Source organism: Coturnix japonica, chromosome 5 (assembly GCF_054131305.1).
Source record: "Coturnix japonica strain WE chromosome 5, WE-NBRP24, whole genome shotgun sequence".
NCBI classification, from domain to species: domain Eukaryota; kingdom Metazoa; phylum Chordata; class Aves; order Galliformes; family Phasianidae; genus Coturnix; species Coturnix japonica.
In genome coordinates, this window is record NC_140667.1 from 40,122,830 (window position 1) to 40,143,258 (window position 20,429).

The window sequence follows — 20,429 nt, forward strand, 5'->3', positions numbered from 1 at the left end:
TGGAACAATAATTTTAATAGTGCTATTTCATTTTACTGTTTTACCATGCAGCACTCTAAATATAAGTTTAAGAGACAGTTTTGAATAGAACCTTTGAAACAGATATTTATGATGATCTGAATATCCAACAGAATATTTTATATATATATATTTGCACATATGCTGTTGGACTTCTTCAACTAGTGAAATAAGATCAATTGAAAAATAAAATATGCTCTCAGCTCTGTATGTGCAAAGGAAATAGTTGTATAATTAGCTTTTTTGTTAATGAACTGATCAAATAGCAATTTTGGAATGTTCACTTTTCAGAAAGTGTTTGTGGAATATTTCTGTTTATGTCATGGACAGAAATTTGTAGCCTCATGTGAGGCTTCTTGACAAGTTTAGTCTCTAAAAGCACAGCATAATCCTAATTTAGAAATATACTTTGTAGTGAATTCAAATGCCATTGAATGTGATGGCATTTAGTAGTGTGTATAAATGCTTACTACAACTCTGTAACATATTAAATTTTAAAATTCTATGCAAATGTCCATCCTCCCTGAATTACTTATGACTTGTAACTTATTATTTAATTACTTACTAATGCATGGTAATTTAGAATTTTTCTCTTGCAAACACAGATTTTTTTTTTCCCAGTTAAAATATTCACATAGAAGGCAACCATAAATTATAAACCAAGCCAAAACTTGTGAACACATAAAGTTGAGTGAAATTAGCTAAAAGATTATGCAGACTAATTTTCCACCTGAATATTTGAATCTGAAGTCTGAGTCTTGTATTCTCACACAAGTTTTTGTTCTGTAAAAAATAAACTTTATTTGTATAAATTAAGTTCAATAGAATATTTAACTCATTATGACCTAATTTACTAATTCAAATAATAATAAAAATCATAATATTAATAATAATCTCGTTTCCTACCCAAATACTTACGATCAAGTAATTATCTATTAATTATTTAGAATTTATTTTCTGTAAATGTCTTGTGTTGATTTAATACGTATACACAAGTGTATGTGTGTATATATAAATATATATATATAATAATGTATAAAGAGAAGAGGAAGAAATAGAAGAAAAGATTGTTCTTTTCTGAACTGCAGTAAACTTTAGGTTTGAAATAGAATGCTTAAAAATTTTGGAACATAAACATTCAGAGTTCCATGTACTTCAGTCATCTCAAAAATCTCAACAAACTACCTCACACAGACTGACAGCCTACAACCTCAGACAGTATTTCGAGAGACAAAAGTCTTTTAGAGCTTTTTTTAAGAAAACCTGTACTGATCAAGGTCTGTGACTTTCTGAGGTGCACAATTTCATTGCAAGTACAGTCTGCTGAGCAAGATATTCACTGACAGATTTGGCTCAGGTTTAAGAAACCAAGAATGTCAAAACTTGTTCCTTGTACCTGTAAAGGACTGTATCATATTACTCTCTAGAAGATTTATACTAACAAGCTTGAGAAGCTGGCTCTGATCTAAATTAAACACTGCTTGTCTTTTGGACTAAATCTAAGGGAAAGATAGGAAAAAAAAAAAAAAATAGAGGAACTGATGATGCTTTATAGATCTGGCAAACCTTGATAAAACCCGTGACCTGCTTCTTTTTCTGCATGGTATTTTAGATAAAAAGACCAACGATGGAGATATATAAGACATTGCTCCCAAAGGTGTGTGGACCTGGCCAATTTCCTAGCTCTGCACTGGAAATAACAGCACAGTGAAAGCCTGTTAAAAGATTTTCTCTCTGACATTTATATGATTATATGTATTAAGAATTCTATTAACAGGGACACTAATTCACTGGGAATGAAATAATCCCATTTTGCGTTTTGAATTTATGGTTGATGCCAAAGATTGTAAGCTTAGTTGCAGGATTTTATAGAACAGCCTGTCAGTCAAGTATTTATTTCTGGTATTGCTGGTGGGGATAGGTAAAAAGTGTGTGAGAAGGTTAATCTCATATATTTAGTAATAAATCAGATTGTACTAATTTTTTATGAATTCTGCTTGTTTTCCCTAAACTCTTTCACTGTTCATTTCCTGCCAGATCAGCAGGAAACTGTTTTCTGTGGAGAAAATATGCTGTGGAGGAAAAGATAGTGTAAACTGCTTTTAGAAAAACATACAGGAAAAAAGAGTGAATGCAGAAGGTAATGTGAAAGATGGTTTGTTGGCTTACTTTTTGTTTTCACCTGATAATTGCATTATTTTCAGCTTTATTACACAACCAGCTAATAATGAATATTCATCTTATCTTAGGCTTCAGTTCAAAGTTTAAAAATGCACATACTTCAAAGTCTTTGATGACTTAAATTATTAGATCAATTCTTCTTAAACTGCATCTTTTGGTACATATTAATCTGGAACTGTTGTCTGGTACCAGTAACAAAATATTAATCTGTAAAATTGTCTGTGCAAAATACCTTTTTTTTTTTTTTTTTTTTGACTTGTTTTTTTTTGTCTTGAGTTTTGGATTACGATAATTCTAGGGGCAAAATAACATATGTTGTATTAGAAAAGAAAACTAGAGCTTATTTGAAGTTGCTTCAGGCTTCTGATGTCAAAAAGGGGAGCTGTTAGTGAGAAGAATGAGTGGAGTGGCCAGAGTGCCATGGTCACTACTGTGGGGTAAGTACAATTAATTTATCATCTGGCACCACAGTTCAACACTCTGTCTCTCTGTGTTTTCTGTATACTCCACAACTGTAGTGCAAATCATGTTTAGTCTTTGGAACAAGTTGAAACAGGAACATATTTAATCTATTGCTGTGACATGATAGTTTGTATAAACAGTATGTAACCTAGTTTCATATTTCTTTCTTTATCCAGTTCAGAACATCTCATGACAGGATTTAGCAGTAACTTCAATCCAGTAAGTATTCCATGTGTTCCCTTTCCCTTCCCTAAGATTTGTTGTATTTCTAAATGTATTTTCAAAATCCAGAACATTCCTAATTTCTGTTCTAAAATGTTTCAATAAAAGGACCCTAAAGAGCATTCAGAAGAAAAGATTATATATTGCTGGCAAATTATTTAAAAGATCTTCCCTTTATCAGTGAGTAGAGGCAGCATATTTTCAAATTATATATGAAAATCATGTATGCACACAGTAATCTCAATCACATCAAGTTAATGACATGATTTATTTTTTTTTTTTTTACAATACTTGCAAATTTATTTGATAAAAAGAAAGGAAAACATTACAGTTCTATCTGATTAAATTAATCAATTTATTAAATTAATATTAATATTAATATTTTATATATTATTAAATTTAATAGATTAAATTAATGTTGATTTTAACTCCTCATGGAATAAATAAAGAAATAATTAGGGAACTGAAACATTTAAATATTTCTTAATATAAAGTATCTTAAAATATGAAGGAAAGCATGCATAGTTCCACAATTTATTGCAACCTATTTTTGTTGCATCACTCTATACAGTTATAATTAATAAAAAATTAGATAAAAGTGAGGCAAGTTAAAAGAGTACAAGAAGAGGATGGATAATTAAATGAAACCAAATGAATGTTCTTCCATTTCAAGAAACTTTTAAAAACTCTTAATTAAAACTCTTTTTTTGGTTGTAGTGAGAGAACTACCCTCTACCAGTAATTACAGAATTCCGTCTTGTTGGCTTGCTTTCTCTGCTTTCAGCAAGTGGTAGGAGGAAAGATGTGGTTTGGCTATGATTTAACATTCTCCCATAGGAAGCATTAGAAGTATTAATAACTATTTATTAAATTGTACTTTCAGGAAAATGTAGAAAAAAATGTTTTGAGATAAACGATGAAAATCCCATTTTGCCTGTAATCAGGAAAAAGAAATTGCACCTTTTCCAGCTCCTCTGTGTGGCAACTTTTTAGTCAGCTGGAAGAGCAGTACTGGTGAATTACTGTACAGACAATTTATAAAGACATTTGACTTGACTCAGTTTTGTTTTTGTTGGATTTTTTTTGTTTGTTTGTTTAGCTTGTTAGGATAAAATCTGTGTGGTAAAGAATGATTGTTCTGTTGTAGTACAGTGTAGGTAATGCTAAACTATAATAAGATATTTAGAGGGGAAAAAAAGCAAAACCATTTTGGATTTAAATAATATATTTTTAAAAGAGTAAGCTGGATTGCAAACCTGGATAGGTTTTACTTATTAGAAGGAATAGTTCCAGTTTGATTTTTATTTGATTAGCAGAGGACTTTTCTGAGAAAACCATAGACAAACACAAGTAATTCTTCTTTATTACTTCACCCAAAAGCTGAGAACTAGTAGATAAAAGATTTAACTATTTTCAGGAATCCAGTTTACATTAAGATTTTCCTAAGTTTTATGTTTATTTTCTCCAATACACGGAATTTTCCTTCCGCATATTTGAATGAGATGTTAAAGATTTAAAGAAAATAATACTAAAGTTGCATGCACATGCATTTTTACAGGTAACTGTGCCTCTGGTAAAAGCTACCAGATTAGCATCCTTGGATAATAAATGTATTTATTCACCTGGTAGGTAAAACATGACCACTAGCAGATCACATTTCTTTGCAAATAATCAGGCTAATAGGCCATCCTCTTATTTGATAAGAATCTATCTATAGAAAACTAAAATAAGGAGAAATGCTATTTCTGAAGAGTAATCAATACTTGTTTTTCAGCCACTTGAAATTCTGAAATACACACAGCTCTAAAGTGTGCTAGTGATTTTTCTAAAAATTAGCTATTTAAAGTATTTTAAAGGTGATGAAGTTGACTTCAGCGGATGTGATTTATTTGCATATCATCTTCCCAACAGCTATAAGCTCTTACAAATAATTTAATTATTCATCAAGGCTAGGTTCCTAATCTGTGGAGTTGTTCTTTCAGTGAAAACACATGTTCAGTGCCAGGAGTACTCTGCTAACCAGTTGCTTTAAATGTCCTAATACTATAAATAGCAAAGGTCAGTTGAGAAATGTGGAGGAAAACAAGAAAGACAGAAGGTGTGGTATAAAATAAGCTATTAGGTCTGTGTTGGTAGGGAAGAGAGGTGATTGACAGAATGTGAAATAAGGACAGTGATCAGAAGCCACATAGATCTTGGATTTTCCTTTAAATATTTGAAGAGATATGCTAAATGAGAGGAAAATGTGAAGATAGCATGTGAGAGGAAGAGACTTTTACAGAGAAAAGGGTATAAAGCAAAGAAATAAAACCAATAAAACCTTGCAACAGTATGTTTGATTTTATGATTTGAGAATGACAGTAACAATAACACAAAGAAAGTTACAAAAGAAAGCCAGTAGAGAGAAAATGGTGCTTTTCTCTCTTAGAAATCTTACAGAAGTCAGGTTATCTTCTTTGCTAGGCATTCTCTTCTTGGCAGGGAGATAGGTCTTCTTAAAGGGGGAACTTAACTGGTTAAATTCTTTCTTGTTCAATGGAATCCACAAAAATTGAGTTAAAGAACTTGCCCTGTAAGGAGAAGCTGAGGAAATCCAGGCTTTTTGAGCCTTAAGAAGAAATGGTTTGGGGGAAACCTTGCACCTGCATCAACAGGACAGAAGATAGGTTTTTATGGATGGTATGTGGTTTGAGGATGGCAAACAAATAAATAAAATGAAACAAGATGAATTTTAACTCAACATGGTGAAAGATGTTACTCATTAAGGACAGTCATTCAAGCACAGACTGCCCAAAGGTGTTCTGCAGCTTCTGTCCTTTTTAAGACCAAGATGCACTGAGACCTGAGGAACTTGGTCTAGTCTCCTTTCTGATTCTATTTTAAAAGTCGTCATTAAGAGGTCTCCTGACCTCTTGTGGTCAACTGAGACATACATCCAAAAAAAGCCTATAATCCTTTGCCACACAAGTGGTTTTCAGAGAATAGTTGGAGAAATAAATACGGAGGCAAAAGGAAATTAGCAATACTCTGCTCCTTTATCTGAGAAACTGTTCAAATCTACATCTTCCATAGAAATTCTTCCAGTAATTTAATTTTCCTTTCTTTCTTATTTTCTTCATTTCTTGCTAACTTGTTTACTTCCTTTTCTGAAAATTGTTTATGATTATCCTGGTTGTTTTTCTGAAAGCAGTTCTGGACTTGCACAAAACATAGCAATAATGATTCTTATTTATTTATTTTTCCCCGGCTCAAAGCCTGATTACTTCCAGTTTATAAACTTTCCAGAGCATATGTCTGCAAACGTGTTTCATCCTTAATATATTCTTTTGCCTGAAAGAAATGTGTTTATTTTTGTTGTTATAGTAGTTTTATTATTATTATTATTTTTTCCTTGGGGCAAGCTTTCTACTTAATTTAAAATTATTTACTGTCAGAAGTAGAACATCAATTTCTGTGCAAGACATAAATCCTATATGTTATTTGTATTATGATGTCAATTTCACCTAAGTATTGTTGTTACTTTTGGAGCAACAACGACAGAAAAAAAAAGATTAAAAACTTGTACAGTATTACATGTAATTCACAGAGAAATAGGCCATAGAAAATGTCCCCAGGATATTAAAGAAGTGGGTATAGGCAGTGGAGAAACGGCTGATGGACACTGATCTTGGTGGAGAGACTAATGATTTGGTTTATACCTTAGTATGAGACAGGAGCACAAGTGTGGATTTTCTGCTATCTCATATTTAGATTGAATTTATTGAAGATGGATATTAGTTGAAATCAGATTGATTTTAACTAGCAGGAATCAAGATTATGGCTGTTTAGGTTTTTTTTATTCCTTTGATTATGCATCCTGTTAAACTATGATATTGTCTCCAAAAGTGGAGCATGAACACTTGAATTGTTTAAAAGAGAGCACCATAGCAAAACCTTCAGAATGTAGTATAGGAAAAAATATTGCGGTGGACAGAAGAGAGATGAGTGAGAACTGAATACAAACTGCATATTGATACTGCAAATACAAAATGACTGGCACAAAAAACAATCTTCTATTTAATCAGCCTGTTTTGTCCCTGTTCCATGATCAGTTTCCAGAACACCCTACCTGCCTGAAATCTAAAAGAATTTAGCCATAATAGCACTAATCTTTTTACCTACATAATCTGAAAGTGTTTTTTTATGAAGGAATTACTACATAGGTGTTTCTATATAGGTGTTTTTATAAAGGTGTTTTTAAAGCACATGTTCTGGAATTTCTCCTTAACTTTAATGCTAACCTGATGCCTTCTGTTGTCTAAAGGGTAATCATGATCCATTTGTTCTTTCTTCATGCTTCTTTTGCATTCTAGCAGTAAATCAAAGTCTTTAGTCACAAGTTTGCATAGCACAGCGTGCTATCAGAAAATAAATTATCCTCTAATCCATGTTTTATCACACATCAGTATTTCCTATCTCAGATACCTTTCAGTTCTACCAGGCACAAAATATAACATCTAGTAATGAATTTATCTTTCTGTTGTCTCCGAAGAAAAAACCACAAAAGACAAGCAAACAAACAAGAAAGAAAAAAACAAAATAAAAAAAAAACAACAAACACATCAACCTGCAAGAATGGCTCTGCAATATGAAATAATATATTCCTAAAATATTTATAACTTGGATCGATATACAAACAAACAATTTCATTATAACATACATAAATATGCAGCATTTCTGTAACCATGTACTCAAATAAAAGTTTCAAAGGTGTTTTAAATCATATGTTGAAAAATACACCTGTTCATCTGATTAATAAAATCAGTGTAGTAGAAGAGGCTGTTGTATGTAAATTTACTACACTGCTTGCTACAGAAGTTATATTGTGGGAGGTAAAGCAGGAAATGATTTCAGAAAAATGGAATTACGCATGTCCATTTAACAACTCTAGTCAGAGCAAGAAAAGCATCCTGCAAAGCTGCTTTCTATTTCATAGATTGGCACAGAGTGCTGAAATATAACTTTTCGTATATGGTCTCTGAAACTGTTCATAGTTTATGCAGTGGAGGACTTGGATGTTTGATATGCTGCGCTGGCAAGCTATTGGTTCTACAAATGAAAACCACAGGAGATGTGCTTTGAATACAGTTGTATTCAATGAATTGTTAAGTACACAGGCAAGGAATGGCTAGACACGTCTAGACGCTTGTTGACTACTACTTGTTGACTATACTTTCTTTGTATATCAAATGCTTTTCTTTCCCAAACTAACTAATTAAAACATAGATTTGCTTGGTTTTTCCACATAGATAAAAACATAAATTATCAATAATACTGAGAAACTACAGAGTTTAGTAATTAAATTATAGTCCTATAGAAAGCTTGTTGAGGAAACAAAGAAGTCTGTAATAGCTGAATAGAATGCAGTAGATGAGACATAGATCCTTATGCCAAATAATGGTAATAAAATAATGTCTGTTCATTGAGTGAACTATACATGTTGATAGTCATGCTGCACTTTGCATGTACGGAGGAAGCAGAGTAAGGTGTAATAATCTATTTTAAGTACTGCATTTTCTAATTCTAGGGTGCATGAAATACTGCGTTCTGTATCACAAAGATTTTATTGTGCTGAAGTTCAAAAGTAATCTATAATTGTCAATTACATCTTTGTAGCTAGTTTTACAAATAAAATAACCAAATCTTCCATCAGATTTGCTAGATATTTAATTTTGTTATATATGTTCATATTTACTTGGAGTAAAACAAGTTTGCACCTAGCCAAAGGATTAACACTGGTCCTTTTTTATTTCTTTCAGTTTACAAAGTCTGTGCTGTATGTATGCATTTCTGTAGCTACAAGACGACTTGCTATAATTTAAACTTTGACCTGAATGCATTTGAAGATATCATAGCAAATTCACTTTAAAACTTCAGGGCATTTACACTTCCAGATGTAGAATTCTAGTATTTTTTTGTATTTTTTTTTTTAATTATTATTATTTTTTCTTTATAAATTCAAATTCTCACTAAAAATCAGTATTTTATTGTTGAGGTAACTAGAAATCTTTAATTGTTATGCATTTATGAAAGTTTAAAATATTACTAAGAAAAATAAAAAAATAATTGACATTCATTAACTGATTAAAGGAAAATAAGGAAAATAAAGGCCTGAAATATCACTCAGTTTTCTAGTAGGAGTTTGAAAAATATTTTAAAAATCTGATATCTCTGTGTGAGATAACAAGTTAAAAAAAAAAAAAGTTTTTTTCTTCTGTATCTAGAATGAAACTTATGATTGAGACTTACAGAGAACATCTATCTGCATGTTTTCTGTTTTTAGGATTATAGAATCATAGAATACTTAGAGTTTGAAGAGTCCTCTGAAAACCATCTGGTCCAACTTCCCTGAAATGATCAGGGGCATCCACAGTTAGATCAGGTTTCCTTGGGCCTTATCTAGCTTCACCTTGATTCGGAATTAGGACTGATAACATTTTTTTTTTCTTTCCTATAGTTTTGAGTAGGAGATAATATAGTCAATTAGCCTACGGCCTTTTCTATTCTGCAAGTAGATTAAATTGCGCATTACGTATGGAAGAAATGTTTAGTGTGTGTTGCTGCTTACTAATCTTCCTTTTTCACCAGAAGTATTATTTTTTAATAGTGGTCACTTTGAGTTCTTTCATTTTTAAAATATTCTTTGGTTTTGTCTTTTCTATTTTCTAATGCCTTCTCACCTTCCTACCCCTGCCATGGACATTCGTCCCTATCATCTCTTCAGCTCCTTGTTACAATCCATAATGGACATGTATTTCCATCTGTTCAGAAAGAATAGAGGCCAGACCAGATGTAACCTGTGATTTACCAAATGGGAAGCAAACACAAGGATTGCTTTCTGTCATCTGTTGATATAGAAACCAGTAGAGCTGGACTGGCATTTCAGCAGAGCTCTCCCACTGGGAAACTGCAAAGGAAACTCATCTGATTCCTCTTTTTCCACTGCTCTGACTTGACAGTTCCTCTGGACAAAGCGTATCTTACAATGAAGCTGTATGAGCTTGCATCTAAATGGTTGATCTCTAGGGAAAATAAAAGAAGGCTTTTTACAGCTTATACCTTATATTTTTACTGGAGAGAATGGTGAAGAGATGATACGAAGCTGCTCTCTGAGAAAAGATGGTGCAAATAAAGCCTCTGGTTTTCCTCCCTCTCCACTTCAGTGCACATGAAAGGGTTCTGAGAGTGCCAAAGGACATGAGGCAGGTGTTAGCAAGTTACAAAGAAAAATCTTCATCTGCATTTCATCCTCCTCCAAATTACCCCATGAAGAAACATCTGTTTTCTGATTTAAAAGAGGAAATACATAACGTAGAGAGTGCTCCTTGTGCCGCTGCATTAGCTTCATCTAAGATAATTAGTATATTCTTATGTTTTGATGCAAACTTTAATAAAGATTTTATTTGGAAGTATGAGGATGGTTTGTAGTGATAGTTTAAGACTCAACAGTTCGAAATGTACTTTACAGTAAACTGGATGGCAAAGCCATCTGAGTTTGGATTTTTTATGGGGTTTTTTTTGGTTTTTTTTTGTTTTTTCCACATTCATGTGATTTAAACAGGACAGAATCAGATAACATTTTAAAGGCCAATTATGCTTTCAGTTCTTGTTGGTTTTTTTTTTTTTTCTGTGTTTTATTTAAATTAAAGAACTCTGAAACCAAAAGTGACTTTCATCTGCTTGTTTTCATGCTGATTGAGCAGAGGAGTGTTGAAGTGACAAATTCCCTTCCAGAAACCAGTTTCTCACCTCCAAGGATAGTATACAGGCATTTATTTATTTTTTTTTTTTTTAGTGGAATATATTCCAAATTCAAAATATTCACTACTTATATTGCTATTTGTTACACTTTTCTTAATATCGGTGTTTCAAAATAGTGCAACAAGAGGAATCTTACACTATTTCTTTGGAGATATCTTTTTAATGCTTTCTGCAGACTGAATGCAACTTTTCATTCTGGTAGTGCTATTTCTTTATGACTACATCAGCAGTTTTATAGATAGCAACGTATACACATTCCACTTGTTTACATTAACAAGAGAAAGCATGTTCAGAAAAGACAGGAAGATCTTTGAAAACAACAATCAAAGCTTGGTGCTTTGTTTTATGTTGATCTATTAGTTGTTTTGTTTTGTTTTTCTTTTTCTAGAGTTTCTTCACTATCTCTAAATGATTAGGAAGCCTACAGCAATTTCAGGTTTGACACTCACATATACATCCATCCTGTTAATGAGACATTCATAAAAATGGTTGGCTCCCTCATTGTACAGTGCAGAAGGAGGTGTCAGATAGGTGTGAGGAGGAAGCTAAGCAGTACTCCTCAAATTATGAGTAGTCAGTTTCTAAGTTCAAAACAAGGTAGCTTTTTAAACTACTCACATAGTCTTTGGGGATCTGTTTTCTAGATTCCTTTGAACATCCTTTGTCCCCTCTTAGTTTTTCTTTCTGTGACATTGAGAGCAGAGTACCTGAAATTCTATGTTAGAGATGGATAGTTTTGCTAAAAGTAAAAATGTTTTCTTCTGACCCATTTCTGTGCTGAAGGGCAGTGATCAGTCAGTAGTAAGAACACTGCCAAAGTAACTTCAGGAAAGGCTGAAGAAGACTTTACAAATGGGAATTAATGGGGAAAAGAAAATGATCTTTTCATATTCTCAGCCCTCATTATTTATGGCAATCTGTCTCTAGAAGGGGTTGGGAATCAATTAAGCATGAATGATGTATGGGAAGATGGAATATGACCTTAACAAGTTGTCTTATCTTTTGCTTTGATTTTTCTATCTGTTCTGTGCAAAGAATTTAGTAATAACACAGTAAGAAGGTAGATATGATTTCTGAGGGAAGAGTCATTATGGGCTACTATATTCCCAGATTGGATAAGTTTAATCCAAGTTGCCTGGAAGGTAAGAAGTCATAAAATATTTTATCTGAGGTAAGTGCAAAAATACTCATAAACTCAAAGGTTAATCACTGCACCAAAAGAACAGATGAAGGAGACAGGGCAGTTTTTAGTGTCTCAGTGTGATGTCCTTATTAATCATGAGTAATCATGATAGCCATTTTCTTCAAATATACCTTGTGTACGTTCTTTTGAAAGCTAAAATAGACAGATAGGGACTGGATAGGCAGATAGACAGAATGAAATAGAAGGCTGGTGCCATTACTTGCTAAAGATTTCTGCTTTTCTTGCATGATGTGTTCAGGGGAATGTGTTACAAGAAGGACATACATCAATTAAATGGTCAACCAAATACTTGTTTCATTAGGTGATGATATTAATACTTTGGTTCTCTCTCTCTCTCTCTCTCTCTCTCTCTGTCATGTTCACTCCCTGACAGTAGTACAATGTTGGTGAAGTTTTACATTGGCAGTACTAAAGACTGAAGCTTTTTGTTATCCCCATGACATATATTTTTCAGTCACTGTCTCAAAATCAAAAAGTGATTTCCTCATAGGGATTAGAGAGAGAAAACCAAGAATAACAAACAAATGATTAATGTTTCTCACCTCGTTCTCTTTGCAAATAAACAAATAAATGACTCACCAAATAATAATCCAAACGTCCTCCTATGGGATAGGAGGGATAAGAAAGGAAGTTCAAAAGATTATGTATGAGTTAAGACATGCCCTAATTAAAGAGGTCTGGTCTGGGTGGTTATGCTGTAATATGTGCTTAGAGAGCAGAAAAATGTTTGGACCATTAGGCTCAAATGTTAGTACCTCTGATTTGGACAAGTGAACATTAGAAGAACGTTTCTCAGAAGGTGATGGTGGGTGCAGTGATGTTTTAAGTTGTCATTAGCTGCCTGGGCTGCTGATTGGTCTGCATCTTCAACAAGTTCATGTGAGACATTGAAATGCCGTTCAGGGTATAGCTTGGAAAAATGGGCTAATGAAGTTCTGAATCCATAATCTATAACATCTGCCATACACCTAACCTAAGCTTATGCTGTTTGTTTAAGTGGATACATTAAGCACAGGCTGTTTGAAGGAAAAGACATTCAGGATTATTTTGTATTTTAATATAACCATTACAAATAACTCAGTTTTTTGTCTTTCTCTTCTCCCTCTTTCAATATTAGTAATATTTTACTTGTGCTAGAAAACAATTTCATGTTTTTCCCCCAGTATGAGAGAAATATGAGACTGTAGGTCTCATTTTCATCTCTGGCTTGGAACAAGATTTGAATTTAAGGAGTTTGTACATTACTTCATCTAAGTTTTATGCTTCTGTATTGAATAGATCCAGTAATCTCTATAGAAAAAAGCTATAAAAGAGTCTCAGATGTGTTACACATATCAGTGTTTATGTCCAATGCCATAAGAAGAAACTGAAAATTTCCAAGCAGAATGTTTTCATTTGCTTTATTATATAAGAAAAAAAATTTCATTATAGACTTTAAATTACTATTTAATATCTTATTTAAATAATTATTTTTGGAGCTAAGAATGTACAAGAAACGGTTCTCATAGAAACAAATTGAAAAACTAATTGCAAAAAAAAAAAAAAAAGGAACTTGAGAGATTCATGGAACAAAATTGCTTGTTCTTTTGTCCTATGGTTTGAAAAGTATATGTGTATTGGTATAGTTAACATGAAACTGCATTCTAATACTGTTAGAAGTTATAATTTTCTTTTCACATAATAATAAAAAGAAGAAGAAAAGTAAGCTATTGTACAATTTTTCTCTACAAATTATAGTGAAAAATATATTCTAACATAATGATAGCTGCATTGGAGAAGTAGTATCTTTGTTTTCAGATTTTGATTAAAAGGTGGAGAGAGAAGAGAAATTTTCATGTATACTTCTTTTAGAGGAAAAGAAAGCAAGTGTCAAATCCAAAGAAAGGTAGTAAATATACTTAATTTATTCCAAATAAATTCAGAATCATAGAATCACTCAGGCTGAAAAAGATCATCAAGTCTAACCACAACCTAACCATACTACCCTAACTAATAACCCACCACTAAATCATGTTCCTGAGCACCACATTCAAATAGTTTTTAAATGCATGCAGGGATGGTGACTCAACCAGCTCCCTGAGAAGCCTATACCAGTGCTTAAACAGTCCCAGTTTCTCCAGTCTCTCATCATAGGGCATATTCTCCAATCCCTTCTCAAGCCTTGTTGCCCTTCTTTGGACCTGCTCCAGCATCTCAGTGTCCTTTCTGTTTTGAGGTGCCCAAAATTGAACACAGTTCTCGAGGTGAGGCCTCACCTATGCCAAGTACAGGGGCAGGGTTACTTCACTAGTTGTGCTCACCACACCATTCCCTGATACAAGCCAGGATGCCATTGGCCTTCTTGGCCACCTGGGCACACTGCTGGCTCATATTCAGCAGACTGTCCATCAGTACACCAAGGTCCCTTTCCATCAGGCAGTTTTCTAGCCACTCCTTCCCAAGCCTGTAGGGTTGTTGTGACCAAAATGCAGAACCTGACACTTGGCCCTGATGAAGCTCAAAGAGTTTACCCTTGCTCATCAATCCAATCTATCCAGGTCCCTCTGTAGTGCCCTTCTCCTCTCAGGGAGATCAACACTTCATGTCACAAATAATAACAATTTAAAATTTTATATTATGTTCTTTTATAATAATTGAAAATAATTATTTGACAACAAAAGTTTTCTTTTCAGTTAATAATTTTAACTGCAATTGTCCAATAGGCTGGTAAGTTTTTTGGGTTTTACTGGAAACTTCCAGTTAATCTCTTCCTTTATCAGAGACAATACTGAAGTACTGTTTTACTTCTTATCACTTATGACTCCTGTGCATGTCATTAATCCTTAGCATAAGTAAGTCTGTCCCTATGCTCTTCTAGAAAGCATGAAAAGAGATTGTATTTCTGGGCCTTAATACTATTACGATTTCTTCATTTTAATTTTTATTAAATATTAACTCTTCAATTACAGACTAAATATTTACACCAAGGCCGTATGCTGAGACATTTACTAGAAATAATATGTGCTATTATTCCAGAGTCAAAATCCAGCTCTAACAATAGAATCATCCTGCGAGAAACTGAATTATTGCAGTTTGCATCAGTGGACGGGTGGAGTCTCACATTTTAATTTTACTTCTGCACACATTATAAACGTAATTTTCATAGTGTCTGAAGTGACTGTTACCCAGAGTACTTGCCAAAACTGTCACTTCAAATTTCAGCAATTCTCAAGCAAGTCACTGAAACAGCCGTCAGTGCCCTGACAAAGGGGGCATGCCTTCAAAGGGGAAATGAAATTCTCTTGATAAACATGACCAGTCTGCTTTGAGTTCATCCTGATTAATATACGTTTCTCAACTACCACCTCATTTCACATTTTTTGACATCCTTGTTCTTGCCTTCCTGTCTGTTTCATTTGCAGCCTTCACACAGACCAGATTTTTCACCTTCTATCATATAGACAATGTTTGGAAGAAGTGCTAAACTGATCCCTGTTAAACTCCATCCTTTCCGACATTTCATTATCTCCATCTGCTCAATGAAACATTCGGGTTTGCACTAGATATACTAATTCTGAATTAGTGAACAAGTCAAGCTTTAAAAAATGATAAACCTAATAAATGTCTTCTTTTAGTTGCTTTTGAGATTTTGAAGCACTGTACAGCAGAACACTAACACCTGGACTCAGTTCATAAATACTGGTGTCCCAAGAGTGACACTTCCTACATCTTTCAAGCTGTAGTCACACTGCTTCCCATGTCCCAACACCTGAGATTAACACTGAGATTATTTAAACATGATCAAAATGTCATGGCTATTTAAATCATTCTGAATAACCCTTGCAAACCCCACTGCAAACAGTGACCTGATCCTAAAAATATTATTTCCTTCTCTAGAAAAACTTAAAGGGAACTGCAAAATTTCTCCTAGATATGTCAAATTTTCACATATTCTATTCACCTTAAGGTACATTTTCCTTTAATGGGAAGAAATAACAGTAGACACTTTCAAATACACTTTGGTCTCTTCTGTCAAATTCTCCTGAATTTTCATAATCTAATTGATAATTTTAAAGTTATAGTCCCTTTTAAAGTTCCAGGACAAAACAACTTTGGGCAGAAAAAATAAAATAAAATAACGCAGTCAAACACAGTGGTCACAGAATCAATCTGATTGCTGTTAAACTACAAGTAGTGTGGTTCATCTGAAAATTTGCTCTACAAGGAAATACTTTTAAGCATACAAAAACCAAATCAATTACAAAACAGAAGAAATCTAAAACCAAGATTCTGTAATGTGAAGAGACTTCTTCAGTTTCCTGTTCTTAGTTAACTAGGGATCCTGCCAGATCTGTTTGCATTAAAAAACATTTTTGAATCTGTGAACTGGACAAACTTTCTGTGTGTCTACAACCACAATGGCATATTTCTCTCCAGTGGCAAAATCTAGCTACAGAGAGTTTACAGAGTTTGTGTATGTTGTCAAATTCTCACCTTTTCCTGACACATGCTGAGTCAGCCTTGAGTAGCTCGTTTTGTTGCACCATGTTAAGGAACTTTTGAAGCAGCAACTGAAGAACCAGGCTTTGGTATGAGCGGAATATCTTGAAACTTCAGTAGGGCCAAAACCCGCCCACCCCTCCTCACCCCCCCTTTTTTTTTTTCCTTTTCTATTTTTTTGCCCCCTTAGAGTAAGAACATTTCCCATTTCAGTTGTTTGTTGTCAGAGTAATTGTGATACTGATCTTGTGAGATTGCTTGTCTGATCAGTATTCAAGAAAAAACACAAGAATGAATGGAGTGATTTTGGTCAGGAGATGAAAGAAAGAGGCAAAATTTTGATTTTACCTGAAACTCTGGTACATACCAGTGAATGAGAGAAAAAGATCTTTGTAATCGTTGAGAAGAACCTGAAATCGATTTCAAAATGGAACATAAAAACATAATTGGAGACTGTAATTTGGGTTATATTTTCCAAGCTCTGAGCATTATAGTATTAGTTCCTATAAAATTTGTTCAATCTCCTAATTACTTTCTAAAAGATGTCTGGAGTCAGCTTAGCTGATATAGAAATTATGGCCAGAGGGAGATTTTTTATTATATTATTACACAGGAAACCAGTGTTCTACACACCATGGTGTTTTGTTCTTCCTATTTTCCTATGTGATTCATCATAATTTGATTATCATGGGAACAGAGCTATATTAACTATCAGATAAAATTATTAATTATAAAATTTAATTCTGCTAACTTGAGGATTGAACAGTTTTCACTATCTTGCATGCCGTGATCAAATATTTAAAAATAAAAGAAACTTCCTTTCCTTCTACTAGAATGTTTGGCCTACTAAATGAGCACAGAAGTCTCTAACTGCAGCACTATGAGTCCTGTGACAGACAGTCTTATGATCTGCTTTGTACTGAAGTCATCTCAAGTAGGAGAAAATCATACTGTTGAAACTATTGTTTTCCATACTACGGTTGGATTTCACTGCTTTTTAACCTTTAAATATTTTTTCTTCCAAATATGTTTTCATTCAATTTACAATGTTACATCTGCACAATGAGGAAAGCTACTAGATCAGTGTTTTATTGTTTCATGGCAGAGCTTTCGTTGTGTGAGTTCAAACTGAACATCTTGTGCAATTGCTCAGCTGTCTGGTAATACCACTTGAGGATCACTAATTCCAGCTGAGCCTCAGAATTCCCAATTATGTAGACAGTCTTTCAAAGGAAGGAAAACTGAACACAATTGAGTTGAAAAGTATACAGATAAGGCATATATTTAGAGTATCCTTGTCCTTGCTCAAACTGCACAGATAGCTGAAATTAAACAAAAATTTGCTGACTGGGTAATGCAAAACTACTTTCAATAATAATTTAGTAGTGGATCAAACAACATTTTACTTGCCTTTTGTTTTATTTACTTCTGTAATGACATAGTTATTTTGCCCCATGCCAGGAAATTTTGTTTTGCAAAGGCTCTGCAAGATAGATCATACTGGTAAAGACAATAAAGGAATTTTCTCCTCCCCAAATGCGTCTCACTGATTTTATTGACTGTGAAACTTAAGGACATACAAAAAAACCTCATGTACTATCTGTTGTCATGGTTTTATGATTTTTGTTATCGGTATTCCACTTCATAACACTGTGTGGACCACTGGAAGTTAAGAAGTTAATGCTCAGCTTCCATGGACTGCTGATGGTTTTGGGTATACCTATCACAGTGGGGAAGAGGAGCTACATACCCCAGAGGACTTTGCATTCCTGTTTTCTGTTCAGAGAGAAAGAAAAAACTGTTGGCAAGTCTTAAGAATGCCCTTCTTCCTTTCTGCTTGTCTCTGTGGTGTGTGCTCCCTAGTTGTCTCACCTTCAGCATTAGAGTAAGGCCTTCAGTTTTTGGACACTCTCACTTTATGTGATTTATTAGCTTCAATTCCAATTAAATTGCATTATATTGTGTTATCTTGCATTCCTATGTCTTAGTAAATTAGCTTTCCTCCTCAGATCATTGCTGCTGTTTTGTTTTTAGGCCCATCTCCCTACCCTTTCTCCTTTTCCCCTCTCCCCTTTCCTAGGGCATAGAACTATGTTTCCCATCACCCTATTACTCATGGAAGTGGGCTGAAACAGCCTGTAACCATTGATATCTGTAATCTTAAAGGTATGAAATTTATGTCAGTCTGGACTACTTTCTGAACTCCATTCTATTTCTATTTGCAGTTAAATGGAAGATAAATGGACTCATACCACTCTATGATACTGTTAAATATTTTTTCCTTTTTACACAGTTTCATTATGCAAGTTTTATAAATGATTGTCTTCCATCTTCCAAACACTGTCCTATTAATTTCAAAGTTTGTTGAGGAAGGGCAGAATAGATATGGTGTATACTGAAATCAGTTGAAGATGAGTCTCTTTGGTGAGAAGATTCTTCTATTTCCATTTCTTATTTTTGTTCTCTTGTGAAAAAGCAAGAGCTTCCCATTTACTTATTCAAAATAATTACACTTCAAGATAAACCTTCCTCTTTTTCAAGTGTGGATTCTATCACCAGTTCTGAACATGAGAGATCAACCTGCAAATAATCATTAGCACGAATCCACAATATGAAAAATTTTGCTCTACTTGAGCAATATACTGAAGAAACAAAAGTAATATTGCATATGTTTGGACACCAAAAAGTTAGATTGTTCATTTTATCTGTTGATGTATAGGAACTGTTAAGTCACAGCCTGGACCACTGATTGAGCACCTGGGGAAAAGACCCAGTAAGCCCTGGGAGCACAGGTGTTTACCTGTGTGATCAGTAGGGGGTGGAACCTGGCACCACTGCTCTTAGACCTCAGTTAAGGGCTGAATGCCATTAGGGAAGGGTCGCCAAAAAGAGATCTTTCTTCTGTGGAGTTTTCTCTGTGAATCTAGATCCTCAGAGATGGGTGAGCAATCTTTTCTCCTTCCTTTATAACACTTTTTATGTCATGCTGGTCCCTTTGTATTTACGCCCCCATTTTTTAATCCCTTTCCATTGTGTTCTTTTGTATTATTACAAATTTCCCTCTGTAGGCTGTGTAATCCCTCATTATCTATTTACTTGAATGTGCTCACAGACTGATACTGAGACAAGCTGACAATGGCATACATGCATGTGCTTTGACAGATAAATGAAGATCAGGGTTACCCAATGAACAGGTTATATAATCATTGTTTTATAATATGATAGTGTAGGTCTGTCTAGATACCACTTTTAGGAACTACAAACCATAGGTGTTTCTGCCCTGTTTGATGCATATGTATATATATCTCCACTCTAAAATCAAATGAAACAAGAGACCTGCAAATGTGTCTCTTACTTCACTTGATGTTAATTTCAAAGGATTCAAAAGATTTATAGTGGGTAGTATAAATCAGTTATTGACAAATGTTTGTTCATTTAGATTTATTCCCTTAGTTATTTCTATTAGTTTTTATTCTGCTTTACTGTCTTTGCTGCCCTGCATAAAGAAAATGTAGTTAATGACAAAACCTGCAACTAGCAGTGACAGCAAAGGCTGAAGGGAGTAGGGCTGTTTCTAGAGGACTCTGGACTTAATGTGGAAATGAAAGGGAATTACAGTAGCACTAGCACCATAGTGTTTTTCCTCTTGATTAATTCTACGTGTTCTATGAATCCTAGGGAAGTACTTAGTAGATAGCCTTAAGACACACATTAGCATCTCTAAAATGTTCTGTAAAATGTTAGATTTTCATTTCCAAGGCAATACTAAATGTTTGTGATAGTTAAGCCAACAATTCTCTGCTACTGTTATCTGCTGAGTCAAGTTTTGAGGCTGTTTACATGTATGTTGTTCAACAGCCAGGACACTAAAGCACTGTCTTCACTGTGAAGTGCAAGCTTCCCCACAGACCCTGCTTCACCCTCTTACAACATTTTGGATGCTCAGTCATATGCAGCTCCTCTTCTCTGCAAAAACTGCTATGCTGGTGCACGGGGATTTAACCTTTTATAAAAACAGAATACTTGCTGTATTCATGAAAGTGTTATGGAAAAACAAACAAAA

General features: G+C 33.9%; 1 long non-coding RNA gene across 1 annotated transcript; it reads left to right on the forward strand.

Annotated features, from left to right (window-relative positions):
* Positions 1 to 210: 210 nt before the first annotated feature.
* LOC107315075 (uncharacterized) lies at positions 211 to 11,643 on the forward strand. Its single transcript, XR_004307635.2, has 4 exons — positions 211 to 1,675; positions 2,056 to 2,158; positions 2,838 to 2,880; positions 9,647 to 11,643. It is a non-coding gene; the product is annotated as an uncharacterized LOC107315075 (long non-coding RNA).
* Positions 11,644 to 20,429: the final 8,786 nt, after the last annotated feature.